This window comes from Falco punctatus (genome assembly GCF_963210335.1).
Source record: "Falco punctatus genome assembly, chromosome: 11".
NCBI lineage: Eukaryota > Metazoa > Chordata > Aves > Falconiformes > Falconidae > Falco > Falco punctatus.
Window position 1 is genome coordinate 2,545,717 of NC_137591.1, and position 19,565 is coordinate 2,565,281.

Sequence of the window (19,565 nt, forward strand, 5' to 3'; positions counted from 1 at the left end):
CCAACACGATCCAACTAGAGAAGTGATTACTCCAGCTTGTCCCCTTGTAAGGCTGCTTTTAAGCTTTCTCGTAATTGCCAACCTGTGAATTACAGGCTGAGTATGCAAACCCAGTCTAAATTAATTTGCTGGTTTTAAGCCATCACATCTGTGCCACGTGATAAAGTTCCAAATTTATCTACAATATAAATTAAACCAACTCTTTTATTATAAAAGGTAAATTCTATACACAGGATACTCTTTGTACATACTTGGGAAAGTTCTGTCAAATTGTGCAGGGACAAAAAAAACCCACAATTTTTAAAATCCCCTCCCTTCCCATGTTACCACTGGGTAAATTACCCTTATTACAACAGTATCTTAACTTTCATTAGGAGGTTTCTTACTGAGATATCACCTGCTTCTTAATGCTATATTGGTGTTAAGGAGTTTTCTTACTCCCAATTTCAGTGACAAAGGTTAAGAGGATTGCAAAGACTCATCTCTTCTCTGGCGACCTAATCACTAAAGCTGAGAATAACCATGTCAGTCTATTCCAGAAATTCCAGTCACTTCCTGATTTCCAGCAGAGGGTACAATCAGGTTGTCATTGCTCTTCATTTGTTTCAGTTATGGTAAGAAAATCAACAGTAATTTGAACCTATCATTACATTGCTTACTGTCATTAGGCCCAACATGCTCTGCAGAATCCCTGTGACAGACAAGCAATATTTTTCACTATTACTACTCAGAAAATATGACCATATTTTTTTCAGGAACTTTCAGGCAAAGGTTAATAGCCTGGGCAGAAGAAAGAATTGCAGAAAACACTATTCTATTTTCTTTACTATGTTAATGCTTTTAAATTTTACCTTTCTAAAACAGTTTGTCTACTATTGAGTTTAAATGCAATTAATTTAAAAATCTGTTCTGACAGCGACAAAGGATACAGTTTAATAGTGCTGCCTACCAGCATGCACAGGATTTCAAGGTAATTACTTAGAAAAGTGAAGCATACTATTAAAAGATGCAATTTATACCTTTCTTGTTCCATGTGCATATGACTAGAAGAGCCTCCCACACCTTGGAGTGGAGCTGAACTGCATTCAGAGAGCAAAGAACAATTAATTATGCTTTTTTTAAAAAAAAAAAAAAATCAGTTTAAAAGCACAACAAAAAACAGTGTGGCAGGAAATGCACACAACGCAAATTTCCCCCCTTTAGATTGGTGGGGTTTTTTTTAAAAAAAATAGACCTCATATTCCCCCTGTGTTTTTATTAGGAAAGGAGCACAACGCATTAAGCCTTGCTGGTCTACACAGATAACGGAAATGCTGCAGATCAGGCAGGATTAGCATGTGCTGGATGAACAGCGTGGGGAAACTCACTGTGTCATGGCCAGCTCATGCAGCACTTGCCTCATGCCGCTGATTTATTTCTTACCTTCCTAAACACTCACCCAGAGATCGCTCTAGTCCAAGAGGAGAAGTTCTAAAATCCTCAGATCTCTCTTTCCTCTGAGGTTTTTATGGGAAGGGCCAAGCTCAAACAGTCTGCAAGATGGATTACCCCCCCACACCTTTTTAAAATAAAAATATTGAAGCCACGCAGCAAAGCAACAGAATGATCCTAAGCACACAAGTATACAATCAATCCTACAAATAAAGACCATCCTCAGAAGAACTCTTGTAACAGAGGAATATTCCTAATCTTTCCAATTTTTCCCTTTGAAAAAAATGCAAAAGAACAGTGGAGAAAGATGAAATGCAAAATCAGCACAGCAAGAGGTCCCTTGAGAACCAAAACAAAGCTAGCTGAGACCTGCAAAGGAGGGGACCCACAACAGCAAGAAGAAATCTTAACTGCACACCAGCCACACAGCAAGAGGCTGAAGGAGAAAATTCAAAGCATCTATGAGAAACGCTAACAGCTTTGTGACTGCAGACCCTTCAAATCTTGCTAGGGACAGGCTTAGCTACTCCATTTTATCCGTGCCTTGCATCTGCATCAGAGGGCAGCAGCTCACCCCACCTACCAGAGCCAGTGCTGTGGCCCGATCTCTGACCTGCCGACCAGCTGTGCCTGGCCACCAAGGTCTATGTGAAGAGAGAAGTCACGGCGCAACGCGGCAGCTGAGGTTGGCTCCTTCTGGGAATGCCCCACGCAAGTAAGAGACTTGTTATAAATGTCATTTCCATGCTGCTCCAGAAGCCTTCTCCCACCCCACAAGGAGATGAACACCACCTCGCTCCCTCCCCAGCAGCCAGGCACACAGCCCTGTATGGGTTTTTTTTTCCCCTTGTACTGTTTAGGCAAGTAAAAATCTCATAAAAATTAAGAATCTCCCTTGAGTCTCCCATAAGCCTTCTTGCTGCTGTGTCTTATTTGAAGATGGCTTATAAAATGGGAGATGAGGGACTGAACAAACATGATCAGATACCCAGCAGCATCTTCAAACAAGAGAAGGCACTAGTCAACAGCTGGGGAAAGAGCTCTCCACGATGCAGCACAGTGGTTTTCTGTACCAGATAGTCATGCTCAGGCAGGGCCCGCTCATCCCACAGCCCAGCCTCAAAAACAACCCTGTGGGCCGTGAAACACCACCTAAAAACCAATTTAGCTGCCTGAGGCAAAACCTATTCCATGGCCAATGAGAGTAAATGCTTCCATCATGAACACAGCGAGGTCACGCAAATAGCTTTTTCTGACCACAGACACACACAAAAACTAAATAAAAAGGATGCCTGGTGCCAAGGTAAACAGCTGCTGCCGTTTTTCATCTGCCCCCCTGTGTCCTCTCTTCACCAGGAAAAAGGATTCTGCAGCTGATAAATTGCATTTTCATAAATTGTGCATCCTAGACTGCTCATAAAAGACAATCCTGTAAGGAGTCCAAGGAAGAAGAAAGAACAGCCTGGGAGAGACCTCTCCCTGCTGCTAAATGAGTACAAAATGAGGTTACTTCTGGGGTAACAGCATCTAGCCACGCATGATATATTGTTCCTATCAACACTGCCTGTCTGCAGCATCATTTTTGTTAGTGAAATACAATGGATTTATTTTTTTAGATCACGGATTTTGTGCGGCAGTAGCTTCTATTATTAAGTACAACAATAATAATTCTGTGCTACAGTGCATTGTCTCAAAAATTTTATATAATATCCTGGAACACACACATAAGAAAAACAGCCATATATTAACAGTAAAGCTAACTGTTGCCTCAGCATCTCCTACCCAAGTTTTGGACACATTTAACATCGCTGCAACACTTCTCACCCACAGACCTCAAAGCATTTGATGAGTGCGCTCAGCCCTGCAGTAGCGGACACAAGCGCACCAAAAAAAAAGCAGCACCTGACTCAAAACCACTTCTGAGTCAAAGCAGAGCCAGAAATAGGACAGAGAACCAGCTACGCTTACCACTGCATGAGGGCACCCAGGAAAGAGTACGCAAGCTGTATACGTACAGATTAGGAAAGAGAACCTATTTTTAACTCGCACTGTTCGCCTTATTCCCCTCTATCTGTCAAAAAAAGAATTACGTTCTCAGATTTCAAAAAAATAACTTAATTGCTCATTTAGAACTAAGGAAATTCTCTAAATGTAGGATTTCAGGCTTCTCAGTAGAACTCAAACCCATTCCAAAATTCATGCCTAAAAGTATCTGTCACAACACTGACTTTGGAGGATAAGTGGTTCATCAAATGGCTCCACTTTTTAGACAGTCACCTTTTTATGCAGAAACAGAGAGTAATTAAAATTAAATTTCACATCTCACCTGCAAAGGCAAAGCATGGCATTCACACTATTAAAGAGGACCTGACTGCATTAGCTTAGCATGGTCACCTACAAACCTGACATATCCCAGCTTTCCTCCATACTAGCAATTTCCAAAATGAAATTTCTGTCTGTCCATGCAATAAAAGACAATTAAGACTGAAGGAAAAGCCTTTGGCATTCTTCACATGCACAGATGTTTTCTACCAACCACTAGCTTTAACCACTCCCATTAAAATATTTTACTTTATATATTTTAAGAGGCAACTATGACAACATTTTTGTATTCTGAAAAACTAATTTATAAAAAGAGACTTAGAAAAAGCCTAATTAGAAGAACATTTAAGCTTTCTCATTCCAGGATTTTTCTTTTAGCCAAAGCAGATGCTACTGTTTCTTTATACTAGTGCTACTTTGTTTCTTTCAGTAGCTAATATTTTGCTTGTTGGGAAAATATTTGCATTATTGTAGATTCCAGGCTGAAACTATAAACATTTATGTTTTTAAATGAAAGGATACTTCAGATCGCTCCACAGTTTTCCCAGAAATCAAGTGCTATTATGTTAGGTGAAAGTGGTAACACCAGTCTTTTCCTCAAACATCTCATTGTTATCATTGTCATTTTTTTCCTAGTTATTTAAATCTCTTCAAACCTTTAATTATGTGGGGTGATACTTCCAACACTCAGTGTCTGCCTCATGCTGCATACTTGCAACAACTACAAAGAGCACAATTAATGAGCAGTGCACTGCTCAGTAACCTTTACTTGCAGCATCCCCACGCTTCAGAGCACAGACATCATTTCAGCGGGACAGGCTTCATGTCATGGCTCTTTTGTGTGTGTCACCATGAAAGTTCTGGCTCTTCTGTCCAAATTATTCAACACAGAAGTTGCAAATAGAATTGCAAACTTAAACATTCCAAAACACAGGGATGTATGAGAATCCCAGGTTGTTCAAAGTGTGGTCAGGGGAATCCCAACCTAGTTACAGCCTCACCAAGAAAACAACTACTGTTCTGCACACAGCTGGCAATTCTGAGAAACAGCAACTGAAGATGGGAGTCTCGATGTGAAGAGTCAGCATTTGTATCTACAGATGTAATAACTGGTAAAATTTCAACAGTCTCTGGCCCATAAAGTAAGAGATACTCAACTACTGGTAAAGGGAATGCCACTAAATGCAATTAATATTGCTCTTCTAATAAAATTTGAAAATGTGCTGGCAAAAGGCCATTCCCCACCTTTGCAGCAATGAAGCAAAACATTTGAGTTCTTTTTAAAACAGGTAATTCTGTTGGCCACAGATGATTATGTACTACCTCATGTGTCTTTTCTCCAGAAATGAAATATTTAGGTATTACCAGTACAGTATTCTTTCAAGCTAACCTTAGGTTAGGGAGGAAGAATATGACATTTTTCGCTTGTTCCAGTGCAAAAAAAGTCAAAGCAGCCTGATTTGCACACAACTTGCTTTTTTTTTCTGTCACAAGGCATCAGCCTACAAAATGCTGTAAGCCACATGAGTGGCCTAACATTTCTGCAAGGTTTCCCATTTCATCCTTATCACATGCTTAGACAAAACCCATGTTCCTTTCTCAGGGTGGCAAAGTAGACTTTTCTTCTGGGCAGGAGAAATGCCAGCTTTCGAAATGAAAGATGGCCTGCTCATCCAATATTCTTCTCCCATAAGCAAGATCACACACCGAAGACCTGGCCTTGCTGCCACTGCTGCTCTCAAGAATGAAACTCCCACTGGAGAGGTAGCACTGCTGCACTGAGCAGCTGAGAAGCTTGCAGAGGATGCTTGGATCGTGCAGGGGCTTCGTGTGGACACGGTGCCCCTGCAGGGAGATACTACAGCCCTGTTCAGCCACACAGCAACGTGACAGCCATGGTAATGTGCCCTCCACTGCACCTGCTCTCTAGACTCATCTCTCCAGAACAGGAAAAATCTTTAAACCCACTAACTTTTTACCGCATCACCAGGCAACCAGGGGCTTTCTGCACCACTCTCCGGTAACAGAGTTTTGAATCAGTTAAGAAAAAGAACTGACTTAGGGCTACTTGCATGTTTTATTTCATTTCTATAAATTGTTGTATGAAAATAAATGTAAGGATTTTCAAAGATGGACAGCAGATTAAGAGGATATATGCCTTACTATGGCCTCACCAAATCATTAATTTACCACCAGCTATATGAATCTCCAATATGTAAAAAGTACAGAGGAGTTTTAAAGCTCTCATATTTCAGAACTGCCTTACTGAGAAACTAAAGGGCACCCATATTCCTGTAGTAAAACAGCAGTATTAAATTACTAGATGTGTTTTACAGCAGGAATTGTTCTTCCTGCAAAATTTAAAGCAATATATCAACATCTTTATTACAGTTTAGAGAATATAATGATAAAAAAAAAGTATCAGTTTTTCACCTTGTTCTTGTCACCTCAGTAGATAGCAGATCAAAGAATCCCAAATTACACAAGTGGCAGAGTATTTCCGTAGGGCCTTTAGTACAACCATATACTCACCTGTAATTTTTTGTTCACTTAAACATATGTGCATTTATCTTGTATGAAGATTGCCATTATACAATTAATTGCTCAACAAAGACTTCACTGTTCCTAAGGCAGAAGCTGCACACATGAGAATTACACTACGAAATAGCAAGCCTTTGCTATTTCAAAGGTTTATTATTAATTCTGGACGCAGAATTGCGTACTAAGAACCAAGCCAGTTACAATGGCAAAAAATATCTTCACATCAGGCTGAAAAAAGCATCCCAGATTTCTGCACTCTGTTCTTTAGACATCCATGCCATTACCTGACGTTAAGACTTGCAGAGAAGCAGGTAAATGTTTATATACTGTTGTGGTGAGAGCTGCATCCCAAGAAAATGCAGAGTGCAAATGATGAAAGACCATAGATATGCAAATAAAACAATCCTTTCCCACACTGACTCTACACAAGTATTTTTTAGAGGTCAATGAAAGTAATATACTTCCTTCTGTATTTATAAAAAGATCCCAACTAAGTTATAGGAAATAAATTCCCTTTTTTGAAACCTCAGTAGATACCCTCGCTCCAGGGGACCTCCAGAAATGAGGTGGTGCTACCCTGCAGGACATAAGAACTCACAGATTCCTTATTGCCCATTATGAAAAAGCCTCCCAGAAAGACCTAGCACTGCTACCACTACCACTTATTTTGGACGTATTTTGCCGACTTTCTTCAGGATCTCCAGACATGCTGTAGAGATGAGCATTAATCGTTACATGGATATACAACAGGAAAACCAAACACTTTTTTGCAGCAGATGGGGTGGATAGAATAAACTTGTCCTTCCTGTTGACAAATATACTCGGGGTTTGGTAAGAGTCTTAATCACGCAATGTGCCTGCAGTGGTGCTTCCTGGGACATGGACAGAAAAGAGACTGGGGGAAAAGGATGCTGCCAGCTCTCCATATGTGGGCTTTCAGATCCCTTCCCCCACAGCTGAGTCACTCAGATCATACATTTTAAACCTTAGCTTCCCAGTTACTATAACAACTTAATGGATTTCTTCTTGATGTTATTAATTACATTCAACTTAATCTGTTCATACAGGATTTTGGAGGAGGCACTATATGATAGCTTCTCTTGTCCTTTCAAAAGGCGTTTACATTCCTAACTTACTCCAACACTCAGGTGCTCCCCCCATAAATGTGCTGCCACCAAGATAAGGAAATGCTCATATTCCTTCCTTTGAGAACTCGGAATAGAAGGAAATGGTTTTTTCCTGAAACCAAATAAGATGCGCAAAATAAATCTGTGAAAGACGTACCCACAGCTGGTTTTCTACAGTAAACATGGTGCACAGAACAGCCTGTAACCTGGCTGAAAGTGGCATTTATAATGCATCCCAGAAGAGAAAGACTGAATGCTTTGCAAGCAAAACTACTGAAAGCACAAGCAAAGAAGCAGTCAGAAACTAATTTATTAGGTCTACATTTCACAGCCTCAGGGTAGGAATAGGCAGATCTCTACTGCTGGAAATAGCAGGAAAATGCAAGAAACTCAAGGCAAATCCTAAGGTCCAGCAGCATTGCACTACGCAGAATTAACCCCCTTCATTTTCACATGTATTGGCTTTTGGAGATCAGAAGTGCCACCTCTACGCAACAGCATGGATGAGAAAAGCAAAGACTTTGTGTCCCCTGGCAGCACCATGGGACAGGGAAGACAGCAAGTTTCTTCAGCCTGGCTGCACCAGGAAGGCAGAGAAGGTGCTCCGCCTGCTCCGTTCATGCAGGGATTAAACAGCACTGACCTCCTGCCACTTCAGACCTGCACAGAGTTTAAATAACGCAGAAAGACTCCAAACACCAAATCCTTTCCTCTTCTGAAGGACAGCGAGACCCTGACAGGCTAGAAGATGACTACCAGCTGTTTTGAGGGCAATGGGCTGAAAAAGACTGAAAATCAGCAACTCAGGATCTGTAGAGGGGCACTTGCAGCGCATCAGTGTTCAGTATACGTTGTTGTATGTCCACCCAGGGGCAGATGTTAGCTGTTGGCTGTTTTCCTTCCTCCACAGCTTGGAGCAAGGGGAGCCACCAAGCTGCATCCCCCCTGCAAGCAGAGGCTTCTCAGCAGCCCAGTGAGTTAACCTGGCTTGGGAGACAGCCTGTAGGTCCTTAAAAATGACTGCAGGTCTCTGTGATAGAAGTTTTGGCAGATACCCAAAGAGTTAATAACTGAAAATTACAATATCACTTATTTTTGGAAATATGTCTACTGCTTACTTAAAGACATGCTAATTCAAAGGGCCAAATCGTAAGTATGGAGACAACTGAGTGCAATGGAGAACCTGAACAACTCAGGAACGAAGCATTCTCGCCACGTTCTCCATTTAGACTTGCCCCTTTTAGCAGTAGAGTGCAGAACTGAACTCATCTGCAGAACCATAGCCATACAGCGTTCAGGATAATTTTAACCCCAAAGACAGATGGAAAACACTCCTTTCACCCTCCTCTGCAGAAAAAGATGATCTGAGCCTACAGACTTCCAACAGGGGAAAAAAGTCTTCTCCAGATATTTTAAACCAAAAAAATTCACAGAAATGACAATAATAGTTGTTTATACTTACAGTATAAAAACATGGCCTGCATTTTAGTCACCAGCAAGTATGCGGTGATAAAAACAACACCACAGGGAGAACAATTTCATGCTGCTTACAATTTTCTTTTAATTTCAAACGACTAATTTCTATGAATTTAATTACTCTCATTATAAAGTATAGTTGTTAGACACCTACAAGTACCCTTTTGAAACCTATCATTGTAACCATACTTCAAAAAAATAATAATAATGGAAGTATATGTCTGAAGCACAAAATAGTATGAAGCAGCTGTGCATGCCACATGACTGCACTTCACAGCTTTAACCCAGGTGCAGCTTGCTTGCTCCCAAAGACACAATATCAAAAATGAAAACCGAAATAGGTTTAGTTTCCTGAATAGAATAAGCTTTCTTAAAGAAAATCTGTTTTATTCAACCACAAAGTAGCAGGTACAAATGTAGAAAGAGAATGAATATGATGCGTATGTATTTATCCTGAAGTACTGGAGGTAGGACTGACACAGCTCTGGAAAGAAGCAGGTAGACCTCAAGATGGTTTTATAACTATCTCTTGTGTTTTCCCAAATCCACAGCTAATCTGCAGACTGGAAAGACCCCCTGCACTTTTCAGTCAAGGTACTGAACAGAAGTTCAACAGTGCTACAGGCAGCAGCAATCCATTGCCTTGAGAACCAGATGATATACAGACACCTCCGCGCAGCAATCACCCATTTGCATTGCCTTATCAATCCACTTCTTACCTGGCTGCAATGCACCTCTTAAAAACAGCATTGAAAAAACAACTTCAAAGCTCTGACTCCCCAGCCTACTCCATGCAAGCAAACTTTAAGATGAGCCTGGACCCGAGAGTACTGCAGCTCTGGTGTAGAGGCTTCCATCTCAGTTTGCCATTTCTTTACTGCTTTTACACTGTCATACTGGAAAGCAAGTGCTGGTGCCCACCAACATGCAGGTCTTTGATCCATTAGACTGCCACAAGACCTATCAAATGAAGAAACCATTAGATATCTCTGCAGAGTAAAAATGGAAAAAGCAATAGCAGTAACTACTCCAGCAACTGCACCATATTGCAGTTTAATCATATAGTGAGTTATGTGAAGGGAGAAAGGCTTTTTTTCTTGGAGGATGGTTGCCAATGCTTTCTCTGATGCACTCAAGCCCTGCATAGAAAGGAGTCTCCTAAAAGGCGAGTGCTACAGGAGGATACCTACAGCGAAGCAGAAGAGGAGCACGTGCATTTCTGCTGGTGAAGAGGCACGTGGAAGCATAAGCCATACCATGGAGAGGAATTTGGAAGATGTCTCCCTGCTTGCTCCTTGTTTTAGAAAAAAATGGCCCTAAAAAAAATAAATAAATGCAGCTAGTATCAGTTCCTCCAGCCGATAAGAGCAACAAGGAAGCTCCACAACAGTAATACCTCAGGTCAAGGAAGAGAAGCAATATTTACTCTAGCAAAATTCACCAAAGCTTTCTACTGATGCGCACAAAGTCAACAGAAGTTGGCTTAGAGCTAAGGTACTATTCCTTATCATAAAGCTTCTTTATTTTTACATAGGTCTAAACAAATACCTCCTCTTTTGCTTACCGAGTACCTCCTAACTTTTACTACACATAAATGATTTGAGGAACTAGTTTCATTACAAATGTGTTACATGATAGGAGTCTTGCACCATAACAGTACTAATCTTGTAGACTAGCACTTGTAGAGAACATTTTTTACACTGATAGTGGATGATTAAGGAACAAGGAAAGATGCTAAAGAATGTACCTTTCTCCTTCCTTCTAGTTAGCTACTTGCCTGTGACCAGATTATTTTTCCTTTTTTAAAAATACATGTTTTTTCTGTGAATATGCCAATAGGCTCCAGAAGAAAACTAAGCATTAGGGAAACAAGTCTTTATTTTTATAGTTCTTGTGCCTGACTTCATTTAAACACTACCTTGTTCTTGCCTCTCCGAGAAAAGGCATTTTAAAAAATCTTCAATTTATATTTGAATCAATTCAGTGACCCACAAGCAGCTTTGGGGGGGGGGGGGGGGGGGGGGGTAGTTCCTATGGCTTCTCCAGAAATTACAGAAAACAATAAAAATGAATGTAAAATGTGAAAAAGCACACAGGCCCAGTTCACCTACAGAACAGGGCAAACACTGGACACATGGCAAGTAAAACATCAAACCTCTAACAGTATAGGCAGGGGATTTCAGGATACCAAAACATTATGCATATGTTGAAAGCAAGTGAAAAGCTCAGAATAGGAAAAGAAGATCACCAGCTTCGTAAAAATGCCAGGCTTCTAATCACCCTGCTTATCCAGTCCAAGTATTTATCTTTTGTTAATGGTTTCCATCCAGAGGTCTGTAAGTTACGTATATACATAATTCATTAGGAAAGTGCAGTGAAGAGGAGTTATAATAGAAATTTCTGAGTGAATTCTAGAAAGGAAATGCAAAATTGAGCCAGAGAAAAGAAAGAAGAAAAAAAAAAAAACAACCAAAAAACCAAGTGAGGCATAGTCACTTCTCCCAACCCTGCATACCTGGGAAAAAAACAGTGGGGAAGGGTATCCTCAGAACTATTATGGTAGAACATTAATTGTTATTAAAGCAATAGGCCACTGGCCTAGAGGTTCTTGATGATGTACCCCTTTTAGAGTTGTCTCAAGCAAAGATCTGTCACAAAATCCTCAAGGTTAGCAGGCAAGGATACTGCTCATCCCAATCTGACTCTCCAACTTTGTTCTTCTTGCACTGTACCTCATCACCAAGGCTCCCTGGAGAAGCCTCTATAGCTTTCAAGGATGACAATGCCTGAACAAATTTCCCATTCTCCTTTGAGGATGCCAAAAGATAATGAGGATGCCTAGATACCCTGAAAGTTTTCTCTAGTGGGAAGAGGAGCACTTATGGGAGAAGTGGCGATCTGAATCCAAGTGCTCAAAAAACACTTAATATCCTGCTTCTAAATGTTCTTTGTCTTCTGCCCAAGAATGGCAAGTGGTGTTTCAAGTTCACAATAACACTAGCCATTCTCAGATGAAAAACAGAAAATCTTGCGCTACTTCAGTGACAGTTTTCCAAGCTGATGCCTACAGAGACTGCAAATATTATACATAGATGCCTTTTCTTCAAGTGGAATGACCAAAATAGGCAGTAGGGGGTTTAGCTCTCGCCCCACACACAGGCACTGTGAGATTTATTATTAGTATTCCTGAGCACACTGTGCATCCTGAGAATATGATTTTTCTTTGAACAGAATCCCATCAAACAGAGCAGCTTCACCCCGAAGGTTTCCATATGTTTTTATACTTATTTTCTTCTCAAGAGCTCTTCTGAGGTTGGATCATTTTCTGTTTCTTATTTGGGCTTGTAGTTTCAGAAATGGTTACTACTGAGGATTAATAATTTTGGATTCCTCTCTTCCTTAAGTTCCTGTTTTCATTATTTATAAGCACTCTTGAAAGTATCCCTGTTGCAAGGAGCTCCACTCCAGATTTATCCTTCACATTTAACAAGTGCTCAGCAGTTTCAGAAGATTTTTCTGGTACTGTTTGTTCAGGCGGTATGCAGTCTATTGCTTCCTTGAGCAATTACTGAATTACAAAAGCATGAATGAAACAAAAATCAATGGCAAAACTGTATTTTTCAATCTGAGCATAGTACTGTTCCTTCAGCCAATGTTCTGAAGTAGTTTTTCACTCGGTGACCATCTCGCAGGCAGAAATCATTCAATTCACATCAGTCTGCTTGACTCTGACGTTTAGCTTCTGTTTAGCAACAAGGTTAGAGAAGGTTCTCCCCCACCAAGCAAAATTTCACCCCTTTTTTTTTCATGTTTCATAGTTTACATCCCTAAACTGATTCTTACATGTCAGTAAGAAAACACTGCAGCTCCAACAGCTCCCAGACTTACATACTGCACACAGTCACTTTATTCACGTCAGTTTCCAGAAGAAACAGTTTTTTCTGTGTCAGTGGCACCTGAGTTCACCCAGGACCTCAGGCAAAACCATGGTTATTTATTTTCCCAAAGGAAAGGGTCAACTTACTGTTTACAAGTTTAGAAACACTGTTGTACAAGAAAAACATCTGAAAGAATACTGATGAGAAAATCCCAGCATTAAGCTCTCACGCAAACTACCTTTTGCAGCTTCCTTGAGGTATCTTTGTAAAAAACCACATCACTGCCTCAGCAGAATATTCTCTCTAAAACACTGCCAACAGGTCGAGTTTCCTTTGGGGTTTGGGGAAGCAGAGGTGACTTCTCTCCCAGACATGACTTACAAAGCCACCCTTTTGGCATCCGCTTATTTGCTGCTCCCTGCTCTGCCATGCTTGCCCAGCTCTCTGTAGTCTTCAAGACTGTATTGTTTCCTTGAATTTATTTTAGATGACCTCTCTTTCCATTTCTCTTTTCCTACTCCTTTATTTGTAGAACAGAGCTTCTGCTCTGTGCATTGTTTTACAAAATATGCCTTGAATACCTTGTGAAAAATCATTCTTTCATTGCAAACATCACACAAACAATGCCTGCCCAGTTCATGCAAGTTGAAAAGTATTTGTTAAAAAAGGTATTAGCACCAGATGCTTGGTTACCCTTTTAGTCAACCTTTTATTACCTGTTATGTTTTAACTATAGAAATTCTAGTTCCGTGCTGCTCACTAACACTTCATGCTTGGAAGGCATACATTTTACCACAAATAGCCGCTGTTCCCTGCAAAATCTGCTGCTTATAATCAGGTCAAAAGTAGGGTATTATCAGCAGCACTGCAAATAATTAGAGAGCAAATGAGTACATATTAACTGTTTAGCAGCTAAGTCAGGTCAGTTGAACGTTCTTAACAAGCAGCTGTTTGCAAATGAAGTTATTTCAGCAAATAACTTTCACAGTTTTTCTCAAAAATGTCATCTAATGTTTGCAGTCTCATGCTTCCATTGAAACATAGCCTAGACATTCAACATAATGCAAAACCACTGAGGAGGTCCTCCATCCTCTTCTGGGCATCACTCATGACACTCCAAGAAACAAAGAAAACATGAGTCACCTTAACTTCTCTGATGCATTGCAAAGGATCCTGGTGGCTTCTGCTGCTTTTCTGTTACCAGAAACTAATTTAATATAAGATAAAGCATATCATACACTGAAATAATGACATCTCATCAAATTACCTGCAGCCTGCAGGAAAACAGAACTGCTGTACTATTTCTTGGCCAACCAACAGCGAAATCACCTGAGAAGGAAAGGTCCTCTGAATTAGCTAGTGTTTCAATTATAAAAAGAAACTTTAAAAGCCTCAGTCAGCTTAGTGCTTTCATCTTCAGAGAATGGCCTACAAGAGTAGGGAAAATACCTCTGAAGAGTAGTAATAAGGATTTAAAGTTTTCAATGATAAACAAACAAAAAAAAAAAAATCACGAAGTTTGCAGCTCTCTTTGATCAAGTTCAACTTTGCTGCAACTGCCTGGGCAGGACAGTCCGGGCTCTAGCTTCCCCCAGCCAACCTCCACAGCCTGGTCTGAAAGAACCTCTGTTGCAGGGCACTCAAGGGGCTGACACAGCATGTTTAATATTGAACGACCCACTGGGGTAGGACTGCTCCAGTTACACTTGTGATTTGGGTCTCTGAAAGGAATATCCACATTTATTCCCAAGGCTACAGCCAGTGAGGCAAGGGACAAATGCCTTTGTTTACTGGCAACGAAGGGTCAGTATGACTACACCAAGGGTCGGATGGAATCCTTCATGGAGTGAAGGCTCTAAAAACCTCAGAGCTGACTCCACTTGCTGGGTAGGAAAAGCAGTCTCCATATGGCTGCTCACAAGGGTGACTGCCTAACAGGAAACATCTAAGCATAGCAAGTTTTAACAGAAACCTGGACTTTAACTCCAGCTCAGCAAGGCTGCTCATCTTCAGAGCCCATCAAGAGACATTTGCCTACTTGAATCCAGCCATCACAGTTTATGGACCGTAATTCAGCGCATTTCTTAGTGTGTTAACTGCTCCCATTTCTAATTCCAAGCTCAGAAGCTCAACCCTAGTCAAGACTTATCCTTCAAGGCATTTCCCCCTGTTAGTATCAGCCCTTACTGGTGTTACAGAAAGAAACAGGCATCAACCCCACAGCCTGCCAAACCCTAACACTAGTTTTAGTCATACTACTACATGTCGCATTTCCACACATGGGGGAAAAAAAACACCTAAGCTCATGACATCACATCTCTTTTCCTGTGGCTTTTTATGCCACGTTGCACTGAATTCTCAGCTACTTCCACCCCACCAGAACCTACAAAACTTCACATACACCAACAGTAATGCTGTATCACCCACCCACGTCATCCTGAGCCCCAAAGCCAAATCCAATCCAGCCTCATTTCACTGTCCCACAGCCCATCATAAACCACCTGCTGGCACCAACTCTTACCCATCTCTTAACTCTTCAACAATTTAAAAGATGTTCAGCCCATAAGGTACCAAGCTTTATAATTCTACCCCAAATAAGCTACCTCTTTTCCCCCCTCTATATAAAATAACTTGCTCTATACAATACATTTGATCTACACTGTCCCAATTCCCAACTTACATTTTCAGTAACACCAACACCGTCCTTACTTCTTTCACACCCTGAACCTGCACAGACCCCTCTGGATCCTACATCTTAGTTTGTCACAGCCTGGTTTCATAGCTCCCCCACCAACAGTACCCAAGTCTGGTTGCCCTTACAGAAACGCCCTGTGTCCCACCCCCACCTGGCAATGCCTCCCCTCATAACGGGACACTTCCCCTCCCCTCTGCCTGCTGGCCATCTCTCAGCAGGTGAAAGACAACATTTAGGTTGAAGGAGGCAGTTAAACTACACATGCACAAAGCACTATCCAGCCCATGACTTAGCTTTTGGTTCCTCTTGCCTCCTCACTCCCCACTGGAAAAATACATCTAACACTCCTTGCTTGGCTTCCAAAGAGGAGAGAACATTCAGGAAAGAGAGATGGACGGAGGGGAGGAAAAACCCCCACAAAACACACACACAAAAAAGATTACACAGAAAGAAAAGGGAGAAGCAAAGACAACTACAGGGGAATTTTCTGGATTTTTGTCCCCTGACTTGCTAAAAAAAATAAGCAAAGTGCACTGTTAAGTGCACAAACATGAGAAAGTGCCAAACTCAGAGTGCACACGTGCACTTACAGAATTACACATTTTAAGCATCTGAATAGCCACAGATCTAATCCATCATCATCCACTAATCTATTTTCTCATCACTGACAGCAGCGCCAGATGCTTCAACAGAAAGTGCAAGAAATTCTGCTGTAGGCAGACACAGAATAATCTGCTCTCCTAGAAAGTTTCCTCCAAGCCTTATTTCTCAGAGACTGGCTTAAGCTATGATGGATAAACATTTACATCTTTTCTACAGCTCTCCAAAATTGTCTCTTTAGTATTTGCAAAGTTTTTCATATTTCTGGATACTTCTGTGATTTACAGAAATTACTTTGGATCTAGACAAGTTCTGTGCTTCAAGAACACTCTAGCAAATAGTCCCCCAACCCAACTAATTATATATCTAATGAAAAAAACAATTAACAGTCTTGAATTTTTCCATTTCACTGCATGTCTACTAGTTTTTATATTGTATGACCAGGAAAAAGGGTCTTAACTTACCTTCTCTGTACCATTCATCACACTTTTTAATATGTTAATGTGAATAAGGGATATACTCTTAAGCTATTTGAAATATAATGGCATGTAGGGCTTACAGGTGAGCAGAGCCAGTGGCACGAGCTAATGGCATTTCACACTCAGAACGGCACTAACAGAAAGCAGAAACAGGCCCTTCATGTATGTTTTTAGCAAGCGACACGACGCTATCAATTTGTTCTTTTTTTTGTAAAAGCAAGTTTTTAAAGCTGAAAACTTTGTTCATAATTAAAGAAATTCAGCTAAAATGTTCTACATAAAACAGTTAAATAACCATTCCTCTCCACTGCCTCAAACCAAAACACTGCAGCAGCAAGAATCTGAAAGCGAAGCTGACAAATTATTTTAATTCTCTAAACTATGGGAAATACAGGGGGAAAAACAGAGCATGAGTAATAACATCAGATTAATATCCTTTTGCCTTAGAAGCAATGTATGTATTGCTTCTAAAGCAAAAGGATAGTAATTCCTTCAAATTTAATATATGTAGACACATATTTGTTTGCAATAGCCTTCAAGTTTAGGGGAGCACTTTCACATCATCGTTTGTTCTACGCCTTTCTAATAGTTTTTTTTCCATCCGCTACAGCTATATTTATCCTACTGCCATAACTAGACACTTTAATTTACTGATGGAACTAGTGTAAAGACTTACATGCTTTATTTGCTGCATAATAGCCTTTAAATGTAAACAAACAAAGGTATGTCTATGCACCATTTTCTCAATCCATAAGAACTACTCACATCTATACCAGAACAGCTTGTACAATGCAGATCACTCCAGGGCAGGATTGTTCGCTTAAAACAAATCAGCCCAACTGGCCTAACTTGTCAATGCTTAAAACTGCCGTTTTAGGAAGGATTTTACAAACCTATCCATGGCTATCCATTTAATATATGGAAATTCAAGATAGTTGACTGTAATGACTTTTTAAACAAGACTACTGTTCACAGAGATGATTAGACAGCTAATCCGTTACAAACTTCCTGACAGGTAAGTCAGACTCTTCAGTAAGGATCTGAATGCTGAATAAGAAGAGGCCTCCATGTGAAGTGGAAAGAGCTGGGAAGCAAGTACAGGGGTGGTTGGGGAAGCATAGGAAGGTCTGGGACACAAAGCTGCCAGCGCTGGGCAAACAGAGGGGCTGGTGAGCACTGAGAAAAGTGAGAGGAAAGATGACAAAGCAGGCTACAAAACTCTCTGTGGCACTTCCATAAATATATTTTCGGAAGAAGCAGGCAACAAGGCTGCATCTTGTATTTTACTTCAGATTCATGTTTAAGCATTACATTAAAATGGTTTACCGGAATCTAAAATGTTCAAAGATGAGAATAAAGTAAAATGTAGCTGTACCTGGAGTACCTGAGCAGGCCCATGGAAATGTATTAGAATAGATTAGATGACAAGAGAGACAGATAATTACAATGAATAATCTGCTATATGCAGCCAGTATACTTAATAGTGTACTAGAAAAGCACTCTTTTTACTAAAGAGCTTTAGATTCTAGATGATTTATAAATCAGAGATTTATTTACAATCTGGCCACCATCTCTGAAGCTGATGGTGAGGGATGCAGCAAACAAGCATCTTGCTCATAACGGTATAAAAAGTTCTCCGTTTCATTCGATTTTAAATGTGCCAATGCAATTATTCAGCTTATTCACTGGTGCTTCCTCTGGACATCATAATTTCAAATGAAAAAAAAAGTATTGTATCAATTGTGCCGCTAAGATACCTTACACATCTACCAGGAATTCCCTCTCCAGCGTAGGGGACCTCTTGGGGTAGGTCCTACTGCAGCAGACACACAAAACAATTCCATGCCTCCGTGGCTACACTGCACCCCGAGAGATCTACAGTAAATAGCTCGTTGCCTATCACGGCTGATTTATCACTCCTCAACCTTCACCCAGGGAGGGAAAGGAGCACCCCTCTCCGCCAGCCTGTGCGGCACCCAGGGGCTCGCAGGCAGCTGTTGCCTCAGAGCCGGTGCAGAGCTCCGCAGAGGAAACGCTCAACTTCCAGATCCTCTCTGAACTCACAACTCCCACCAGGCACCGAACTGAGAAAAGGAGAACCAGAAAAAACAAACTGACTCAAACCACATGTTAGTGAACATGATGCATAGCTGTAAAGCCTGGAAGAGAAAATGTCATGGAGAAAGCAGCGTTGGGAGGACTGACCCCAGCAGCTGGAAGGGTGCCGGCCCCGCTGGGCGGGCAGCCGATACCAGACCCCGCTCACGGGCAGAGCATGGCACCCATCCCATCCCATCCCGAGAATCCGACTCGTTTAAATGAGAGGCGATGCTTCAACAAGACAGCCTTAACAGGTGCGAAGTAAAATGAATAATTCTAACAGAAATTCAGAAAGACTGCAAGAAAATAAATAAATAAATAAATAAATACAAGTGCATCTTCCCTCTCTGGAAAACCACTACCTTTTTTTTTAAAAAAACCCTACCAGTTCTTAATGCCATGTGATTCAATACGACAAAACTTGCAGAAACCACCGAAACGACCCACAAGTGACTCAGATGTCTCCCGCAGCCAGACCCGCGGCGCGCAGGGGGAGGCCGCACCCCCGCCGGGCCTCGCAGCGCCCGGCGCCGGCCCCCGCGCCCCTCGCCCCGTACCTCCGGCGCCGGGGGGGCTGCCGGGGGGCTGCCAGGGGCCCGGCCCGGGCGGCGGCCCGGCCAGGCGAGCAGCGGCGAGGCGCAGGCGGGCAGCCCAGCGCCGCTGCCGGCCCGGCCCGGAGCGGCGAGCCCGGAGAGCCGGGGAGCGCTTACCTTCGCCGGCAGCCCGGCGTCCTCGCCGGCGGGGGGAGGGGGGTGCTCTGCGGGTCCCCAGTCAGCGCCGCTCCTCAGCGCTCCATGGCTCCGCCGCTCTCCCCCAGCCAGCGCTGGTAGCGGGAGCAAGGAGCGGCGGCGGCGGCTTCAGCTACCAGGGCCACCACCTGCCGGGGCTGCGCTCCGCTCCCCGCGCTGCCGGCAGA

General features: G+C 41.9%; 1 protein-coding gene across 1 annotated transcript in view; it reads right to left on the reverse strand.

Moving 5' to 3' along the window:
• Window positions 1–19,507, reverse strand: part of PDE4B (phosphodiesterase 4B) — a 216,198-nt gene extending 196,691 nt beyond the window's left edge. Inside the window, exon 1 of the mRNA XM_080407255.1 lies at window positions 19,360–19,507. The gene's annotated coding sequence lies outside the window, so the exon portion shown is untranslated. The remainder of the gene's footprint in view (window positions 1–19,359) is intronic.
• Between the last annotated feature and the right edge of the window lie 58 nt (window positions 19,508–19,565).